The sequence below is a fragment of the Hylobates moloch genome, unplaced genomic scaffold (assembly GCF_009828535.3).
Source record: "Hylobates moloch isolate HMO894 unplaced genomic scaffold, HMol_V3 SCAFFOLD_1, whole genome shotgun sequence".
Classification (NCBI taxonomy): Eukaryota; Metazoa; Chordata; class Mammalia; order Primates; family Hylobatidae; genus Hylobates; species Hylobates moloch.
In genome coordinates, this window is record NW_026652276.1 from 232,375,905 (window position 1) to 232,395,127 (window position 19,223).

The 19,223-nt window shown below is 45.4% G+C and overlaps 1 protein-coding gene across 2 annotated transcripts in view; it reads left to right on the forward strand.

Moving 5' to 3' along the window:
• Positions 1 to 70: 70 nt before the first annotated feature.
• The window catches only part of GALNT11 (polypeptide N-acetylgalactosaminyltransferase 11), a 75,120-nt gene continuing 55,967 nt past the window's right edge, over positions 71 to 19,223 (forward strand). For both annotated transcript variants that reach the window (XM_032762268.2, XM_032762271.2), the window contains exon 1: positions 71 to 292. The gene's annotated coding sequence lies outside the window, so the exon portion shown is untranslated. The remainder of the gene's footprint in view (positions 293 to 19,223) is intronic.

Here is a 19,223-nt window from a genome sequence, read left to right on the forward strand (position 1 = left end):
TCAGGGCAGCGAGAGGTGACGTCCTGCTGCGCGGGGGCGGGGCCGTCTGTCACGCGGCGCCAGCGGACGCGCGGCGCTGGGCGGAGGCAGCGGCGTGGGGACTGGGCGAGGGCCCTGGGCCTGAGGAGGCGCGGCAGCCACTGCGGCCAGCGCGTGCGCGACGCCTGACTGCTGGGCCCCGGAGCAGTTCAGCCCGCCGCCGCTCCTGCGGGTCGGACTGGGGCTGTGGCGGGAGAGAAGATGCCGCAGCCCGAGTCCCAGAAGGCGGCGATCCTGGGCTGCGGGCAACGCGGTGAGTACCCGCTCGGCGGCGGCCTCCCGGCGCCCCTCAGCACCTCGAGAGCTGCGGCAGCGGCGCGCGGGGCCTGGGCAGGGTGGGGGCGGCGGCGGGGCAGCGCCTGGCTTCCCGCGGGTCCGGGGCTCCCGCACGCCCCCTAGGGGAGGCTCGTGTCTCCGGGAGGCGCCGCTGCCCCTGCGCCTCCCTTGGCGTCTCCTGAGACTTGTCCGCGGGCGCGGGGGCGAGGGCCAGGGCGCCGGCCTCGTTTTCGGGCATTTAGGACGGAGGCACACCTGATCCTACAGCCTCCCCCAGCATTTCCTAAAATGAAGTCCAGATCAGTGTTGTCCACTTTTTAAAATTCAAAGTGCCCAGAAATAGAATATTTCACACATACACAAAACTAGGGAGAATAGTGTGAAAGGAAAACAAATCTCGGGACCCCAGATCACTAAGCCAAAGTCAAGCTGGAAGCTGCGTCAAGCAAACCTGCTCCCGTTTTATTCCTAAGACGGCTGCGAAGATAAACAGCCACACAGCTCCCTCACCCTTTGCCCAGGAGGAAATTCGCTGTGGGCCTCCACATCTTTACCCTGAAACAGTTGTGTGGAATTGCACCCTGGCAGTGTAAATTGACAGCTGATCTTCACAGGTGACGAACAGGGACAGAACTCAAGTCACCCTTCTGCTCACCTGAGACAAATGTATGTCTGATGGCTTCCTCTGCCCTGTATTTACGTAAAAATGCAGATTCACTGAGCCAGACTAAGGCACAAGTGGCTATTCCTCTGCCTGCCCTGTGGCGTAAATTGTGTATTCAGTAAAAGGCAGAGCAGAGGCTCAAAAGAATGTAGCCGTTTGTCTCTCATTTTACCCATGACTTGGAAGCCCCCACTTTGAGTTGTCCTGCCTTTCCTGCTGGAACCAGTCTATACCTGTATTTGATTGAAGACTCATTTTCCCCTACAATGTATAAAACTAGGCTGTGCCCCCACCACCTTGGGTACATGCTCTCAGGATCTCTTGAGGGCGGTGTCATGGGCCATAGGCACTCATTTGGCTCAGAATAAATCTCTTTAAAAATTTTTTTATTAGCCGGGTGCGGTGGCTCACGCCTGTAATCCCAGCACTTTGGAAGGCCAAGGCAGGTGGATCACGAGGTCAGGAGATCGAGACCATCCTGGCTAACACGGTGAAACCCCGTCTCTACTAAAAATACAAAAAATTAGCCGGGCGTAGTGGCGGGCGCCTGTAATCCCAGCTACTTGGGAGGCTGAGGCAGGAGAATGGCGTGAACCGAGGAGGCAGAGCTTGCAGTGAGCCGAGCTCACGCCACTGCACTCCAGCCTGGGCAACAGAGCAAGACTCCATCTCAAAAAAATTTATTTTTAATTTTTGTGGATACATAGTAGGCATATGTATTTATAGGTACATGAGATATATGATATGGCATAGAATGCATAATCACATCAGGTAAGCGGGGTATCCATTCTCTCAAGCATTTATCCTTTGTTAGTGGTACAAACAACCTGCAAGGCTCTTGTATTGGTTTGAACCCCGATGACGTGCCAACAACGCCCACGACATGAGGCGGTGTGGAGCAACACGCTGTTTTAATAAGCGCCTGGGTGCAGACGGGTTTAGGCCTAAATGGCGTCAGTCCCAAGTGAGGAATGGGTTTTATAATGGCGTCAGCCCCAAGTGAGGAAGGGGTTTTATAGTCCTCTGTAAGCAGGAAGTGTCCCAGTCTGACGGGGCTGCTGCATAAATATGTCCGGAGTTGATTCCTTCCAGTGGGTTCCTGGTCTCACTGACTTCAAGAATGAAGCCACGGACTGTCACGGTGAGTGTTACAGTTCTTAAAGATGGTATGTCTAGAGTTTGTTCCTTCTGATGTTCAGATGTGTCTGGAGTTTCTTCTTTTGGTGGGTTCGTGGTCTTGCTGACTTCAGGAATGAAGCCACAGATCTTTGCAGTGAGTGTTACATCTCTTAAAGGTGGCACGTCTGGAGTTGTTTCTTCCTCCCAGTGGGTTCGTGGGCTCACTGACTTCAGGAGTGAAGCTGCAGACCTTCGCAGTGAGTGTTATAGCTCTTAAAGGTGGCATGTCCAGAGTTGTTTGTTCTGCCCAGTGGGTTTATGGTCTCACTGACTTCAGGAGTGAAGCCGCAGACCTTCACAGTCAGTGTTACAGCTCATAAAAGTAGTGCAGACCCAAAGAGTGAGCAGCAGCAAGATTTATTGTGAAGAACGAAAGAGCAAAGCTTCCACAGCATGGAAGTGGACCCAAGCAGGTTGCTGCTGGTGGCTCAGGTGGCCTGCTTTTATTCCCTTATTTGGCCACACCCACATCCTGCTGATTGGTCTGTTTTACAGAGAGTTGATTGGTCCGTTTTACAGAGTGCTGATTGGTCTGTTTTACAGAGTGCTGATTGGTCTGTTTTACAGAGTGCTAATTGTTGGTTTTTACAGAGTGCTGATTGATTGGTGTGTTTACAAACCTTTAGCTAGACACAGAGCACTGATTGGTACATTTACAATCCTTTAGCTAGACAGAAAAGTTCTCCAAGTCCCCTACCCAGTTAGCTAGACACAGAGCACTGATTGGTGCGTTTACAAACCTTTAGCTAGACACAGAGCCCTGACTGGTGCATTTACAATCCTTTAGACAGAATAGTTCTCAAAGTCCCCACCCGACCCAGAAGCACAGCCAGCTTCACCTCTCAATCCCCGCTCTAAGCAGGACACCCCAACTACTGTTGGGAATTTGGCCGATGACTGCTCTAGCTACTTCCTGCTGGATAGGGATGAAAAAGGGGCCCTGCAGGTGTAGTGTCCTCCAGAGGGGAACTCGTTAGGCCAGTGAAAGGGCCAGCAGGTTGGCCCAGGGGTCCTTGGTAGAAGTTGTTAGTTGAGCTCATTTGGGGTTCCATTTGTAAGACCATCTGTAGCTTGATGGTCTCAATTCTAGGGGAAACAAATTTGACAAGGAGGTTAAAAATACAGGGCCCGAAGGTAAGTAATAGCAAGATGGCTGCCACGGGACCTAGAAAGAGGAGAAGCCATGTTGTTCAACTCCAGAGGTTGGTATAAGAGTTTGAAAGGCGTTGTCTGATTTCAGAAGCCTTTTCCTATAAATGCTGGGTGGCATCTCATACTATCACTGACTGGTTAGTGTAAAAACAACACTCTTCCCCTAAGAAGGTGCAGAGTCCTCCTTTCTCAGCAGTGAGGAAGTCTAGGCCTCGGTGGTTTTGGAGAGTCACTGCTGCCAAAGAGTCTATTTGGGATTGTAGTTAGTATCCTTACTGGATAGATTTTGTTATTTCTTGCAAACTCTCTTGAGAAATCCTTTGAGAGTGTGTGGTAGTGGGATAATGAAGTAGGTAAACTGGCTATTCCGGTTCCTGTAGCAGTGGCCATTTCTAACCCTATAGGTAGGGGTATTAGTTGTATGGCTCTGCACTAACGGACTTGAACTTTGAGTGGTACTGATAGGGTCAGATTTCCACAAGATTAGAAGTTAGGATAATATATGTTTACACTGTTAACTTTTAGCAAACTTTACTTCTGTTGAAAACCTTGTAAGTTTGGGATTTCAATTATTGTTTGCTATTAATAAGACCTCGTTCAGTCCATATTAACTTAGAATTGATATAGATGGCCCCTTCCTGATTCTGTAAGTACTTTAAGGTTTGGCTGAGTGCAAACAGCTCGCGCATTTGAGCAAGGCAATTATTAGGCAATTTTCCTAACTCTGCTTCTACAGTTTCCTTATCATTTACTGAATACCCCTTGTGTCTTTTTTCCTTAACCATGTGGGAGGAACCATCTATAGTCCTGTCCTAAAGGGAGTTCCTCCTAGATCTGGTTGGACCTTTGTATGGTAATTAAGATTTAGATCCCCTGTTAGGAAACCTGCTGGGTTAAGGATTTTTGATAGGAAGGCTCTGGGTTGTCAGTAGCCTCAATGCTTTTGGGCTATGCCCTTGTTTACACTGACAACAAGGTGGTATTGGAGTGTTATAGAGTTACAGAGAAGGCCTTCAGTTATCAGTTATAGGTTTTAACTTTACCCTGGCTTTTAAAGGAATAGGGTGTAGGGTCCAGCCCCACAGAGTTGGTGGGTTTTTTCCCCACGTGCAGAGATGAGAGAATGTAGAAATAAAGACACAAGACAAAGAGATAAAAGAAAAGACAGCTGGGCCTAGGGGACCACTACCACCAAGACGCGGAGACTGGTAGTGGTCCCAAATGCCAGGCTGTGCTGATATTTATTGGATACAAGACAAAGGGGCAGGGTAAGGAGTGTGAGCCATCTCCAGTGATAGGTAAGGTCATGTGGGTCACGTGTCCACTGGACAGGGGGGCCCTTTCCTGCCTGGCAGCCGAGGCAGAGAGAGAGAGAGGAGAGAGAGAGAGACAGCTTATGCCATTATTTCTGCTTATCAGATACTTTTAGTACTTTCACTAATTTGCTACTGCTATCTAAAAGGCAGAGCCAGGTGTACAGGATGGAACATGAAGGTGGACTAGGAGCGTGACCACTGAAGCACGGCATCACAGGGAGACGGTTAGGCCTCCGGATAACTGCGGGGGAGCCTGACTGATGTCAGGCCCTCCACAAGAGGTAGAGGAGTAGAGTCTTCTCTAAACTCCCCTGGGAAAGGGAGACTCCCTTTCCTGGTCTGCTAAGTAGTGGGTGTTTTTCCTTGACACTGATGCTACCGCTAGACCACGGGACGCTGGTGTTACTGCTAGACCAAGGAGCCCTCTGGTGGCTCTGTCTGGGCATAACAGAAGGCTCACACTCTTGTCTTCTGGTCACTTCTCACTATGTCCCCTCAGCTTCTATCTCTGTATGGCCTGGTTTTTCCTAGGTTATGATTGTAGAGTGAGGATTATTATAATATTGGAATAAAGAGTAATTGCTACAAACTAATGATTAATGATATTCATATATAATCTCTATGATCTATATTTAGTATAACTATTCTTATTTTATATATTTTATTATACTGGAACAGCTCGTGCCCTCGGTCTCTTGCCTCGGCACCTGGGTGGCTTGCTGCCCACAATAGGGTACACTGTTTTTTCTTTACTACTTCTATCTCTCTTTCTCTTTGACGACTGTCTCTCTCTTTCTGATTCCCTTTGTCCCTTTGTCTCTGTCTTTGACTTTCTGTGTCTCTCTCTCTGACTCACTCTTTGTCTCTGTCTCGTTGACTTTGTCTCTTTCTTTCTCTCTGACTCCCTCTTTGTCTCTCTCTTCCTCTGTCTCTCTCTCTGATTTTCTGTTTCTTTCTCTCTTTCCTTTCTGCTGGTCTTTCCCTGCCTCTGCCAGCCACTTATGCTGCTGTTCTCCCCTCTCCTTCCCCTTTTGATGGCTTTGGCAGTGTAAGACTGCCACCTCCTTGGGTTTTTGCACTGCGTGCAATAACTCCATGGTTTCCTTGTGGTATTTAATGGGGGTTCTCCCAGAGGTTAGGAACTCCCTTTCTTTCCATATTGCAGCATGGGCATGTAGGATTAGATAAGCATACTTGCTACCTGTATACACATTTATTCTTTTTCCCTTTCCCAGTTCTAAGGCTCAGGTAAGTGCCACTAGTTCTCCTAACTGGGTGCTGGGCCTTAGGGGAAGAGGCTTACTTTGAAGTATGGTTATATCACTAACTATGGCATAACCTGCCCTTTGTATCCCATTCTCCACAAATGAACTTCCGTTGGTATATAGATTAAGGTCAGGATTAGCTAAGGGCAGTCATGCTCGATTGGTTCCCCATCCTTTGGGAGAAAAGTGGCAGAGTTGAGGGCCACGCATGTATTTGAAGCACCGATCCCTCAAAGAGTAGTGCCTGGTATCTAAGTAGGTGGTTGTCTGATAGCCATAAACTCTCTTTGGCACCTAGTATGCTGTTTACATCACGAGTAGTCCAGACAGTGAGATCCTTTCCTTGTATTATTTTGATAGCCTCTGACACTAATACGGCCACTGCCGCGACTACCCTTAAACAGTGAGGCCGGCCTTTTGCTACTACCTCAATTTCATTACTTAGGTACGCCACCAGTTGTCACACACGAGTCTGAGTAAGGACTCCAAGAGCTATCCCTGCCCTCTCTGTGATGTATAAAGAGAAGTTTTGTCCTGTGGCAAGGCTTAAAGCTGGAGCTTGTACTAGGGCCTGCTTTAAGGTTTTGAAGGCTGTTTCTGCCTCTGGTTCCCATTCTACTAGATGAGTATTTGCCCTCTGGGTCTCCTTGATTAGAGTATAGAGGGGCCTGGCTATCTCGCTGTATCCGGGGATCCATAGTTGGCAAAAGCGGTGATTTGAAGGAACCCCCACAACTGTTTTAATGTCTTAGGGTGAAGATAAGCCAGTATAGGCTGTATTCGTTCCTTGCTGAGGGCCCTGGTCCCTCTGGCTAAGATTAGGCCTAGATATTTGACCTGCTGTAGGCAAAGCTGGGCCTTCGACCTAGATACCTTGTACCCTTGATTAGCTAGAAAGTTCAAGAGATCTAGAGTAGCCTGCTGGCCTGAGGCTTCCGAACTGGTAGCCAAAAGTAAATCATCCACATACTGAAGGACCAGAGTGCCTGGACTTGAGAAGTGGCCTAGATCTTGGGCCAGTGCCTGACCAAACAGACGAGGGCTATCCCTAAACCCTTGGGGTGAGACGATCCATATAAGTTGGGACGTGTGGTCTGTGGGATCCTCAAAGGCAAAGAGAAACTGGGAGTCATAGTGCAGGGGAATACAGAAGAAGGCATCCTTGAGGTCCAGAACAGGGAACCATTCTGCTTCCTCTGGTATTTGAGAGAGCAGGGTATAGGAGTTGGGTACAACTGGATATAGAGGAATTACTGCCTCATTGATGAGTCTAAGATCTTGCACTGGTCTCCACTGACCATTCGGTTTTTGTACTCCTAGAATTGGGGTGTTGCAGGGACTGCTGCATTTCCTTACTAAGCCTTGAGCTTTTAAATGTTTAACAATATCCTGTAATCCTTTATGAGCTTCAGGCCTTAAGGGATATTGCCTTTGATAAGGAAAAGTGGTGGGATCTTTTAGCCTGATTTGGACTGGGTGGGCATTTTTTGCCCTTCCAAATTGTCCTTCCAATGCCCAGACTTCAAGGTAGATTGCTTCCTCAAGTAGGGGACAACAAATGGGTAACTTGTTCCCCATATTCATGTAGATAATAGCTCCAGCTTTGGCTAACATATCCCTCCCTAATAAGGGTGTGGGACTTTCAGGCATGACAAGAAAGGCGTGTGAAAAGAGCAAAGACTCCCAATTACAACTGAGAAGGTGGGAGAAATACCTGGTTACAGGCTGTCCCAGGATTCCTCGGATGGTAACAGACCTTGAGGACAGTCATCGAGGACAGGAGATTAACACTGAGAAGGCCACGCCAGTGTCCAGGAGGAAGTTAGTTTCTTGGCCTTCAATGGTTAAACGTACCCGGGGCTCAGTGAGAGTGATGACATGAGCTGGCGCTTGCCTGAGGCACCCTCAGTCCTGTTGTTGGATCATTTGGTTGGGGGCTTCTGACCCAGAGAACCTTTGTCCTCTGGGGCAGTGCACCTTCCAGTGATTGCCTCGGCATAGTGGACATGGACGAGGGGTCGGCTTGTTTCTCATTGGACAATCTTTTTTAAAATGTCCTTGTAAACCACACTGATAACAAGCCCTACTGGGTGCTTTGCCTGCTCCATTTTTCTGTCCTTTCTGAACCACCAAGGTTTGTTTGTCTGAGGGCCATGACTAAGGCTGCAGCCTTTCTCTGATATCGCTTTTCCTTTTGGGCCTGTTCGTCTTGGTCCCTGTTATAGAACACCAAGGTTGCCAGGTTTAATAATGCCTCCAGATTTTGTTCAGGGCCCAGGGCTCGCTTTTGGAGCTTTCTCCTGATATCCGCGGCTGATTGGGTGATAAACTTATCTTTTAGAATCAATTGACTCTCAAGTGAGTCGGGTGACAAGGGAGTATATTTTCTTAAGGCCTTCCGTAGCCACTTAAGGAAGGCAGAAGGATTTTCTTCCTTTCCCTGAGTTATGGTAGACATCATTGAATAATTCACGGGCTTTTTCCTAATATCTTCCTAGTCCTTCTAGAACACAGGTCAACAGATGTTTACGACTCCAGTCCCCATTATCTAAGCCGAGGTCCTAGTGGGGATCCATACTGGGGACGGCTTGCTTACCAGTAGGGAATTTGTCCCTTTCTTCAGCTGTCATTCTGCCATTTACTTGACTAAGATACCAGGTATCTCCAGACTCTCAGGCTGCAGATAAAGCCGCATTGTTTTCATTAAAGGCCTGGGTTTGATCTAACAATAGCATGACATCTCTCCAAGTGAGATTGAAGATTTGCCCTAGACCCTGTAGGACATCGATGTACCTATCAGGATCATCTGAAAACTTTCCCAGGTCTGCCTTGATCTGCTTTAAATCAGAGAGGGAGAAAGGGACATGTACCCTGGTTGGGCCAAATTCCCTCCCGCTACAGCTTGAAGGGGACATAACCGACAGCCCAGGGGTTTTTGTGGTCCTTTGAAGATTTCTTTGCTTATTTCCTTCTGGGCAGGGGAGATTAGAGGAGGCTTATCATTAATAGGAAAGGGAGCTATAGGGAGGATAGGATATGGGGGGTAAGCTGAGAGGTCCTCCTGTGGGGTGCAAATTGCAAACTTTGCATAGTTGTGTATTCTCCCTCAATGAAAAGAAAGCTTGGACATAAGGTGTTTCACTCCATTTGCCTTCCCTCTTACAGAAAAGGTCAAGCTTCAGGATAGTATTGTAATTTATACTTCCCTCAGGTGGCCATTTTTCCCCATCAGAGAGAGAATATTGGGGCCAGGCCATAGTGCAGTAAAAATGAGCCACCTCTTTTTCAGGGTTTGCGGGTCAAATTGGTCCCAGTGGCTTAGGCTGCATTTCAAGGGTGAGCCTGTTGATGCCTGATTGTTTCCCATCTGAAAGACAAAACCGCCCACAGTTTTGGTTTGTTTGTTTCTCCCCCTGCCCAAGAACCCACAATGGTCCCTGAACCCTGCTGATCGGAATAGTTGTGCTCACCGATGCAGCAGCAGAAACACCTCTTCCCCAAGAACCCGCCACAGTGGGTCCCTGGACCCTGCTGATCGGAATAGTTGCACTCACTGACGCAGCAGCAGAAACACTAGTTTTCCTCCTAGACCACAAGGAGGACCGAGGAAGCTCGGATTTAGTGGCCCTTACCAATGCATTCTCAAAAAATCTGCACCCTTGCCTGTCCTCCTAGACCACAAAGAGGACCGAGAAAAATCGGATTTAGTGGCCCTTACTGATGCATTCTTGAAACCTGTTAGGGTCCTAAGCATTCTCCTGTTAGTATTGGGACTTTACCCCTCCTGTAAAGATGTTATGCCCCAAAAATGAAGTGGAGGGCCATACCCTGAGGGAGGGGAGGGATCTCCAGAGTTGGAAGAGTGATGCCTTTTTGTCCTCACTTATATGAATACAAGGATATCATTTCCGAAGCTCCCCATATCCTAGCTTCCAGAATAGCTTTTGTTAGGCCTGCTAGTCTGAGGAGGGTTCCTAAAATTCTGGATTGTCCCCTACCCTGACGGGGCTTTGGGCAAAAATTATGTCTTTCTAATTGGTGAGCCCGGGTGCCTAAAGAAGGTTGACAGAGTCCTGGAGTTTATACTAGAAATCATTCTTAACTAGAAAAGCACCAGAGACAGGGAGTGGTTTCTAGAAGTGGGACTAACCTCAGAGAAGAGAGGCGAGAGAAAGTTTTTCTGACAAGCGTTAGGACCCAGGAGGCAAGGGTCAGGATAGATAGGATGGATGGGCAAGTCTCACTTGGGCGACATGACTTTGAGAGTTCTGCTCATGGCCAAGGGTCAACCAACTTGTTGTCAGGACCCCGGAGCTGAATGGCTTTCCTCTCTGTTAACCCTCGGCTCAGCCTGGAAGTACAGGAAAAGCAGAAAGCTGGTTCCAGGCCAACCAACGCTCCCAACTCCGAAGAGTCAGGGGTTGTTAGAGAGCCCTTTCCCAGAAAGCCTGACACCCGTGTCTTTAGTCCAGTGGCTGTGCTAGTCACTTTTAACTGGCTGACAGGTGCCTGGTATTTAGCCCCTGAATTCTAAGGAAAAATAGGACAGAATAGCAAGCGAAAGGGGTCAGATGGTACTCACTGCTTGACAGTAGCGTCAGCCCCAAGTGAGGACAGGGAAGGGGTTTTACAGTCCTCTGTAAGCAGGAATTGTCCCAGTCTGACATGGCTGCTGCGTAGTGCCCGCTGGCCTCCCTCTCAATCTTCAGGGGTGTCTTCCAGCCAGCTCTCTTCCTGCTTCTGCTAACTTGCCGATGCATGCTGCTGACGCAACTGTCCTTGTGCATTGGGACTGGGCTTGAGGAGGGAGGAAGTATTCATTCCTTTAAGCTTTCAGGCTTGGGGGAGAATCTTTCACAACCCAATGATACTCTTTTAAAGTTACTTTAAAATGTGCAATAAAGTATTGTTGACTGTAGTCATGCTGTTGTGCTATCAAATACTAGATCTTATGCATTCTATGTAACTATATTTTTGTATACATTAATTGTCTCTCCCCTCACTCCCTTCTCAGCCTCTGGTAACCATCATCTAGTCTCTCTCTCTGTGAGTTCAATTGTTTTAATTTTTAGCTTCCACAAATAAGTGACAACAGGCAAAGTTTGTCATTCTGTGCGCCTGGCTTATTTTACGTAACACAATGACCTCTAGTTCTATCCCTGTTGTTGCAAATGATGGTATCTCATTCTTTTTTATGGCTGAATAGTACTCCGTTGTGTATATGTATCATGTTTTCTTTATCCATTCATTTGTTGATGGACATTTAGGTTGCTTCCATATCTTGGCTATTGTGAACAGTGCTGCAGGAAACATGAGACTGCAGACCTCTTTGGTATACTGATTTCCTTTCTTTTGGGTATGTAATATGAGTGGGATTGCTGAATCACATGGTAGCTCTATTTTTAGTTTTTGGGGAACCTCCAGACTGGTCTCCATAGTGCTTGTACTAATTTACATTCCCACCGATGGTGTATGAGGATTCCCTTTTCTCCACATGCCCACCATCATTCATTATTGCCTGTCTTTTGGATATAAGCCATTTTAACTGGGGTGAGATGATATCTCCTTGTAGTTTTGTTTTACATTTCTCTGATCAGTGATGTTGAGCACCTTTTCATATGCCTGTATGTCTTATTTTGAGAAATGTCTATTTGTATGTCTATTTGTATGTCTTATTTTGAGAAATGTCTATTCACACCTTTACTCATTTTTTAATTAGGATTATTAGATTTTTTTCCTATAGCATTGTTTGAGCTTCTTATGTATTCTGGCTATTCATCCCTTGCCAGATGGATAGTTTGCAAATACTTTCTCCTGGTCTGTAGGTTGTCTCTTCACTTTGTTGTTTCCTTTGTTGTGCAGAAGCTTTTTAACTTGATGTGATACCATTTGTCCATGTATGCTGTGGTGGGGTATTACTCCAGAAATCTCGGCCTGGTTCAATGTCCTGGAGATTTTCTCCAGTGTTTTCTTTTAGTAGTTTCATAGCTTGAGGTCTTAAGTCTTTAATCCATTTTAATTTCATTTTTGTGTGTAGTGAGAGATAGGGGTCTAGTTTCATTCTTCTGCATATGTATATCAAGTTTTCCCGGCACCATTTATTGAAGAGACACTTGTTTTCCCAATGTATGTTCTTGGTACTTTTGTCAAAAATGAGTTCACTGTAGATGTATGAATTTGTTTCTGGGTTCTCCATTCTGTTTCATTGGTCTGTGTGTCTGTTTTTTTGCTGGTGCCATGCTATTTTGGTTACTATAGCTCTTTAGTATAATTTGAAGTTGTAATTTGGAGTCAGATAATGTGAAGTCAAGTAATGTCATTCCTTCAGTTGTGTTGTTTTTGCTCAGATAGCATAGGCTATTCTGGGTCTTTTGTTATTCCATATAAGTTTTAGGATTTTTTTTTTTTCTGTTTCTGTGAAGAATGTCTTTGGTTCATTGATATTTTGATAGGGATTGCATTGAATCTGTAGGTTGCTTTGGGTGGTATGGATATTTTAACAGTATTGATTCTTCCAGTTGGTGAATGTGGAACATCTTTCCTTTTGTGTGTGCATGTCTTCGAATTTTTTTTTTTTTTTTTTGAGACACAGTCTTGCTTTGTTGCCCAGGTTGGAGTGCACTGGTGTGATCTTGGCTCACTGCAACCTCCACCTCCTGGGTTTGCATGATTCTCCTGCCTCAGCCTCCTGAGTAGCTGGGATTACAGGTTCCCGCCACCACACCCAGCTAATTTTAGTAGAGATAGGGGTCTCGCCATGTTGGCCAGGCTGGTCTCGAACTCCTGACCTCAGGTGAGCTGCCTGCCTCAGCCTCCCAAAGTGCTTGTATTACAGGCCTAAGCCACTGTGCCCGGCCCGTCTTCTTAATTTCTTGTATCAGTGTTTTATAGTTTTCATTGTAGAGATCATTCACTGCCGAGACCAGCTTGGTCATAGAGATCCTTACCCAGTGGCGCTAGAGGAATTAAAGACACACACACAGAAATATAGAGTGTGGAATGTGAAATCAGGGGTCTCACAGCCTTCAGAGCTGAGAGCCATGAACAGAGATTTACCCACATATTTATTGACAGCAAGCCAGTCATAAGATTTACTATAAGTATTCCTTACGGGAAATAAACGGATGGGCAGAAATAAAGGAATGGGCTCTGGCTGGTTACCTGCAGCATGAACATGTCCTTAAGGCACAGATCACTTATGCTATTGTTTGTGGTTTAAGAATGCCTTAAGTGGTTTTCCACCCTGGGTGGGTCAGGTGTTCCTTGCCCTCATTCTGGTAAACCGACAACCCTCCAGCATTGTGTCAAGGCCATCACGAGCATGTCACAGTGCTGCAGAGATTTTGTTTATGGCCAGTTTTGGGGCCAGTTTGTGGCCAGATTTTGGGGCCTGTTCCCAACATGTCCCCCTTTGTTTAGCAAAGTGATAAAAGCAAAAGCAGGTTTGTCATGGTGAGCTACTTCTTGCAGGAGTCAGGATCCACATCTGCAGAGTATACAGAGACAAACAACACAGATTAAAAGCACAATCATTGTTGAAATTACAGAACTTCCAAGTGTTTTTCTCCATTTTAATAGGTTACTAGCTGCTAATCTGTCTGCAGCTCCTTCGAGCACTCCAGTTCCTGGCACTAAGGTCAAGTGTGCCTGGGATGCTTTAAATATTTGTTCTTTTAATTTTGCAATATCCAAAGACAAGTTTGTAGAGTGTCCTTCTAGATGCTTTTTTATTCTTTCCTAAATTTTGATTTTATTAAGAGCTATTAATAGTCTCCACAAATCTTTGTTTAGCTCCTACAATGGGCCATATCATTTGAGGTTGAGGTGCCACTACACTGCCATGGTTCCAGATAATAGGAACTCTTGCCATACTTCTTACCATTTATACCATCTGACCATTTTGTTCAGACCAGCTGAACATAGTGTGGCCATGGCACGCAGACTGAGAGGTGCAGTTCAAGCTAAACATCCCCTAGGGGACCAATCAATTCCATAGGAATCACTGCACAGCACCTCTGCCTGTTCTGCAATGCAATTTTCCTAAACAAGTACATTCATTTTTTCTGGCCAGGTTCAATTTTATTTACAAATAGGGTTTTGAGGGTGGTATGCCTCAATTATAGGAGCAGATTCATTATGGTAAATACTGAGATCAGAAAGCATATGTAACTGTGTCATAGAGTGATTGCATCCAGGCATTGTTGCCAGCCAAGATGGATAAATATGCCCAATAAGTGTAATTGTTCTCTGTGTCAGCCCTTGTTGAAGGAATATCACGGCAATGTTGATCACTGCTATCATAGCTATCATTAAATTACTTATTGTGACTGGTTGTCCTGCTTTCCTCAGGTTTTCCTCCGCCATCTGTGACAGCTTCTTGTTCTGTCCCCAGGTGGGTGGCTGTGTTCGATGGGTGTTGCTCATGACAGTTGGGGTCCTCCTCAGCATCAGTCTTGACATGGCTGCAACTGGGGGTCCTCAGGATCCTCCCGGAATCTTTTCCCCGGCATCTGGCTTATGATAAGGTTTCAGGTGTTTTGATGGTATCCAAATCGGCTGTTGATTTGGTCCTGGAGAAACACAAGCATAACCTCTACCCCAAGTTATTATTTTACCTGTTTCCCAACTTTTTGTTATTGGGTCTGTCCACCAAACCAGTTGTTCTGCTTCTGTCTTTGCAGCTGGTTTCTGTAGATGCTGTTCAGCTGCTGATAGCATCTGGCCTTTAGGCAGGCTCAAAAAATTTAAAGTTAAGAATGCTAGATTCAATTGTATATGGGCTGTCCCGTAATCCATTTCCCCCTTTCTGTTTTTGCAACTGCTGTTTCAGGAAGAGATTCATTCTTTCCACTATGGCTTGTCCTTGAGAATTATATGGGATACCAGTAATGTGTTTAATATTCCATATAGAGAAAAATGTAGCTAGAGCTTGGCTAGTATAGCCTGGGGCATTATCTGTTTTAATAGAAGCTGGAATGCCCATCACCACAAAATACTGCAAGAGGTGACATTTAACACAGGCAGAAGACTCTCCTGATTGGCATGTAGCCCAGACAAAGTGAGAAAAGGTGTCCACACATACATGTACATAAACTAGTCTCCCAAACGAGGGAACATGGGTGACATCCATTTGCCAAAGAGAATTAGTTTCCAGTTCTCGAGGATTAGCTCCTCCTGTAAAAGATGAGGAAGGCACCACTTGGCAAGTTGGGCATCACTGGATAATAGCTTTAGCTTCTTTCCAGGTAATGCTGTATCTGCGTTTGAGACCAGAGGCATTAACATGAGTTAAATTGTGAAAGTGTCTGGCATTAGATATTACATTAGCAACAAGGCGATCAGCCATTTGATTCCCTTCAGTCAAAGATCCTGGAAGAGGTGTATAAGCCCTAATGTGAGTGATGTAAAAAGGGTGCATTCTACTCCTAACTGCTGCTTGCAATTGGGTAAATAAAGTAATAGTTGTTCATCTGTCTGAAATTGTAACTGAGCATTTTCAGTTAACTGTGTGGAATGAACCATGTATGAAGAATCAGAAATCACATTAATAGGCATATTAAAAGCAGTCAGTACCTCAATTACAGCTACAAGCTCTGCTTTTTGAGCTGAACCATAGGGCCTCTGAAAAACTTTACTTTTTGAGCCAGAATAAGAAGCTTTACCATTGCTAGACCCATCTGTAAAAACATTCTCAGCACCTTCAATTGGTTTAAATTTAGTTATTCTAGGGAGAATCCAATTACTTATTGTGCCTGGTTATCCAGCTTTCCTCAGGTTTTCTTTTGCCATCTGTGACAGCGTCTCGATCTGTCCCCAGGTGGGTGGCTGTGTTCGATGGGTGTTGCTCGTTGACAGTTGGGGTCCTCCTCAGCGTCAGTCTTGACATGCCTGCAACCGGGAGTCCTTGGGATCTCTTCCTTGGCATCTGGCTTATGATAAGGTTTCAGGTATCTTGATGGTATCCAAATCGGCTGTTGATTTGGTCCTGGGGAAACACAAGCATAACCTCTACCCCAAGTTATTATTTTACCTGTTTCCCAACTGTTTGTTATCAGGTCTCTCCACCAAACCAGTTCAAAAATTCAAAGTTTTGTTTTAGGAAAATGGTTATCTAGAATACCCACAAAGTCAGCTAAATGGGTTTGCCAAGTAAGACTATTTATAAAAGCTTGCTGTATTTGTGCCTTTGTGAGAAGGACAATAATTTTTCCGGGATCATATCCATGTAATTTAACAATCCGAGTTCTGCCATTTCCTATCATATCGCTATCATAGTAGTGATTTGATCCAAATAAGGAGTTAGAGTCCATGAATTAGCATGTGGAAGAAAAAGCCATTCTACTAAGTCCAGCTCTTGGACAGTAACACCACTAGGTGAATGCTGAGTTGGAACAATTAGCAAATCTAGAGTCTTCTCTGGATCTATTCTATTTGAGCTTCATGGACTTGCTTTTCAATCAGTTGTAACTCTGCCTCAGCTTCCTTTGTTAATTGCTGAGGGCTAGTGAGACTAGGATCTCCTCTAAGGATAGAAAATAGATTACTCATGGCATAGGTAGGAATGCCTAGATCAGGTCCTATCCAATTAATGTCCCCTAGTAATTTTTGAAAGTCATTTAATGTTTTCATTTGATCCCTACATATGGCTACTTTCTGTGACACAATGGTAGTGTCATTTACTAAGATCCCCAAGTAGGAGTAAGGAGGAGTAGTCTGAATTTTGTCAGGAGCTGTAATTAAGCCAGCAGGAGAAATTGAATTTTGCAAGTGATCATAATATCGGAGTAACATTTCTCGAGTGGGGGCAGCACAAAGTATGTCATCCATATAATGAATAATGTAACACTGAAAATTTTATACGAGTAGGTTCAATTGCTTGCCCTACATACATCTGGCAAATTGTTTGACTGTTTAACATACCTTGTAGCAACACTTTCCAATAAAAACGCTTAGCAGGCTTAAGCTGCAGGTTGTTTACTGCAAGAATTGTAAATGAAAACCATTCACAGTCCTGCTCAGCTAAGGGGATAGTAAAGAAACAGTATTTTAAAACTATGACTATTAAAGGCCAAGTTTTTGGAATCAGCAGGAGAAGGCAATCCTGGCTGTGATGCTCCCATGGGTTGTATAACTGAATTAATGGCTCTTAAGTCAGTTAACATTCTCCATTTACCTGATTTTTTCTTAATTATGAAAACTGGAGAATTCCAAGGGGAAAATGTTGCAGCTATGTGTCCCTTTTCTAATTGTTCAGTAATTAAGTCTTCTAAAGCCTCCAGTTTCTCTTTACTCAGCGGCCATTGTTCTGTCCAAATTGGCTTATCTGTTAACCATTTTAAAGGTATAGGTTCTAGAGGCTTAACAATGGCCTCCATCAAACATGATATCCCAAACCTTGGCAGGAACTTTGTCTTTCCACTTGAAGCAGTTCCTTCAAACCTTGCAAATTTTTTCCTGTTCCCATACCAGGGACATACCCCATTTCATGCATCATATGTTGACTTTGAGGACTATGTAATTGTTCTGGAATTAGAACTTGTGCTCTCCATTGTTGTGATCTCTTCCCCATAAATTTATAGCTACAGAAGTTATAATTGGTTGAATAGTCCCAGGTTGTCCATCGGGCCCTTCACAATGCAAAATATAACTACTTTGATATACTTCAGGGGCTTTACCAACTCCAACTATGTTAAATTGAGTGGGTTGAATTGGCCACGCAGACGGCCAGTGCTGTAGAGAAATGATTGAAATGTCCGCTCCTGTATCTACAAACCTTTAAATTTCTTTCCCTGAATAGTTATTTCACAGGTAGGACGTTTATCAGTAATTTGATTCACCTAATAAGCCGCTTTGCCTTGTTTATTTGTGCTTCCAAATCCTCCTGTTCATTTAATTTCACTTTTCCCCATTTCCACATACGGCACAATTAGGAGCTGTGCTATATAGTCTCCTGGCTCTGCTTTCCAGGGAACAGAAGTAGATGCAACAATTTGAATTTCCCCATTGTAATCGGAATCAGTGACTCCTGTTTGTACTTGTACCCCTTTTAAATTTAAACTAGACCTGCCTAGAGGTAAGCTTATCATCCCTGCTGGCAAGGGTCCACAGGCTCCTGTTGGGACCTTTTGTGGGGATTCCCCAGGCAGAAGGCTCACAGCTTTTGTGCAGCGTAAATCTACTTGCAGCATTACCGGCTGTGGCGGGGGACAGACATTGTACGGGGGTGAGGGAATGGCCTGAGCCAGAAACGCCCTGGTTTGAAACAGGGCCGGGAACTGGCCCCTCATGGCGTTTCCCCAGTTTAAAAGGAAAAGGCTCAAATGTAGCTATAATATTTCCCTGTTTATCTGGGGGCTATATTCTAACAGGGAACTGCCAAGCCTCTGAATCACCCTCTCATCTAGCTTGCTGAATTCCTGCCTGAATAGAACTGAGAGCAGTTGCTTGAGGCGCGGCTTGAACAGTCAGTGGGGCAACTACTTTTCACCCAGTGTCCTCCGGAAAAGAAAGATCTGGAGGGTCAGGCTACTCTTTTTCTTCAAAATAATGAGGGAGTACAGAAGGATAGGGATGAACCTCTCCCTCTTTTGCCACTTTACCTTTAGCTGGCAAATAAACCTGCTCTGTTACTTCATTATACTCTCCTTCCTCCTCATCAGTGTGAAAAGGTTCCAAGGCGCAATGAACCAGAGCCCACACTTGTCCCATTGTTACCCTGATGCTTCCAAGCTCCCCTTCTTACTCACTACAGGGACTAATAATTAAGAGTACTTGGGTGTCCTCCAGCTTAGTTCCACGTTTTCCAACTGTTGCTCTGGCGACCCTTTGACCTGGGTTTGAGCCCTACGTATGGGCACTACTTGCTGAGACCAGCTTGGTCATGGAGACCCTAACCGAGTGGCGCTAGAGGAATTAAAGACACACACACAGAAATATAGAGTGTGGAATGGGAAATCAGGGGTCTCACAGCCTTCAGAGCTGAGAGCTATGAACAGAGATTTACCCACGTATTTATTGACAGCAAGCCAGTCGTAAGATTTACTATAAGTATTCCCTACGGGAAATAAAGGGATGGGCCGAAATAAAAGGATGGGCTCTGGCTGGTTACTTGCAGCATGAACATGTCCTTAAGGCACAGATCGCTCATGCTATTGTTTGTGGTTTAAGAACATCTTAAGTGGTTTTCCACCCTGGGTGGGCCAGGTGTTCCTTGCCCTCATTCCGGTAAACCGACAACCTTCCAGCATTGCGTCAAGGCCATCATGAGCATGTCATAGTGCTGCAAAGATTTTGTTTATGGCCAGATTTGGGGCCTGTTCCCAACAGTTCACT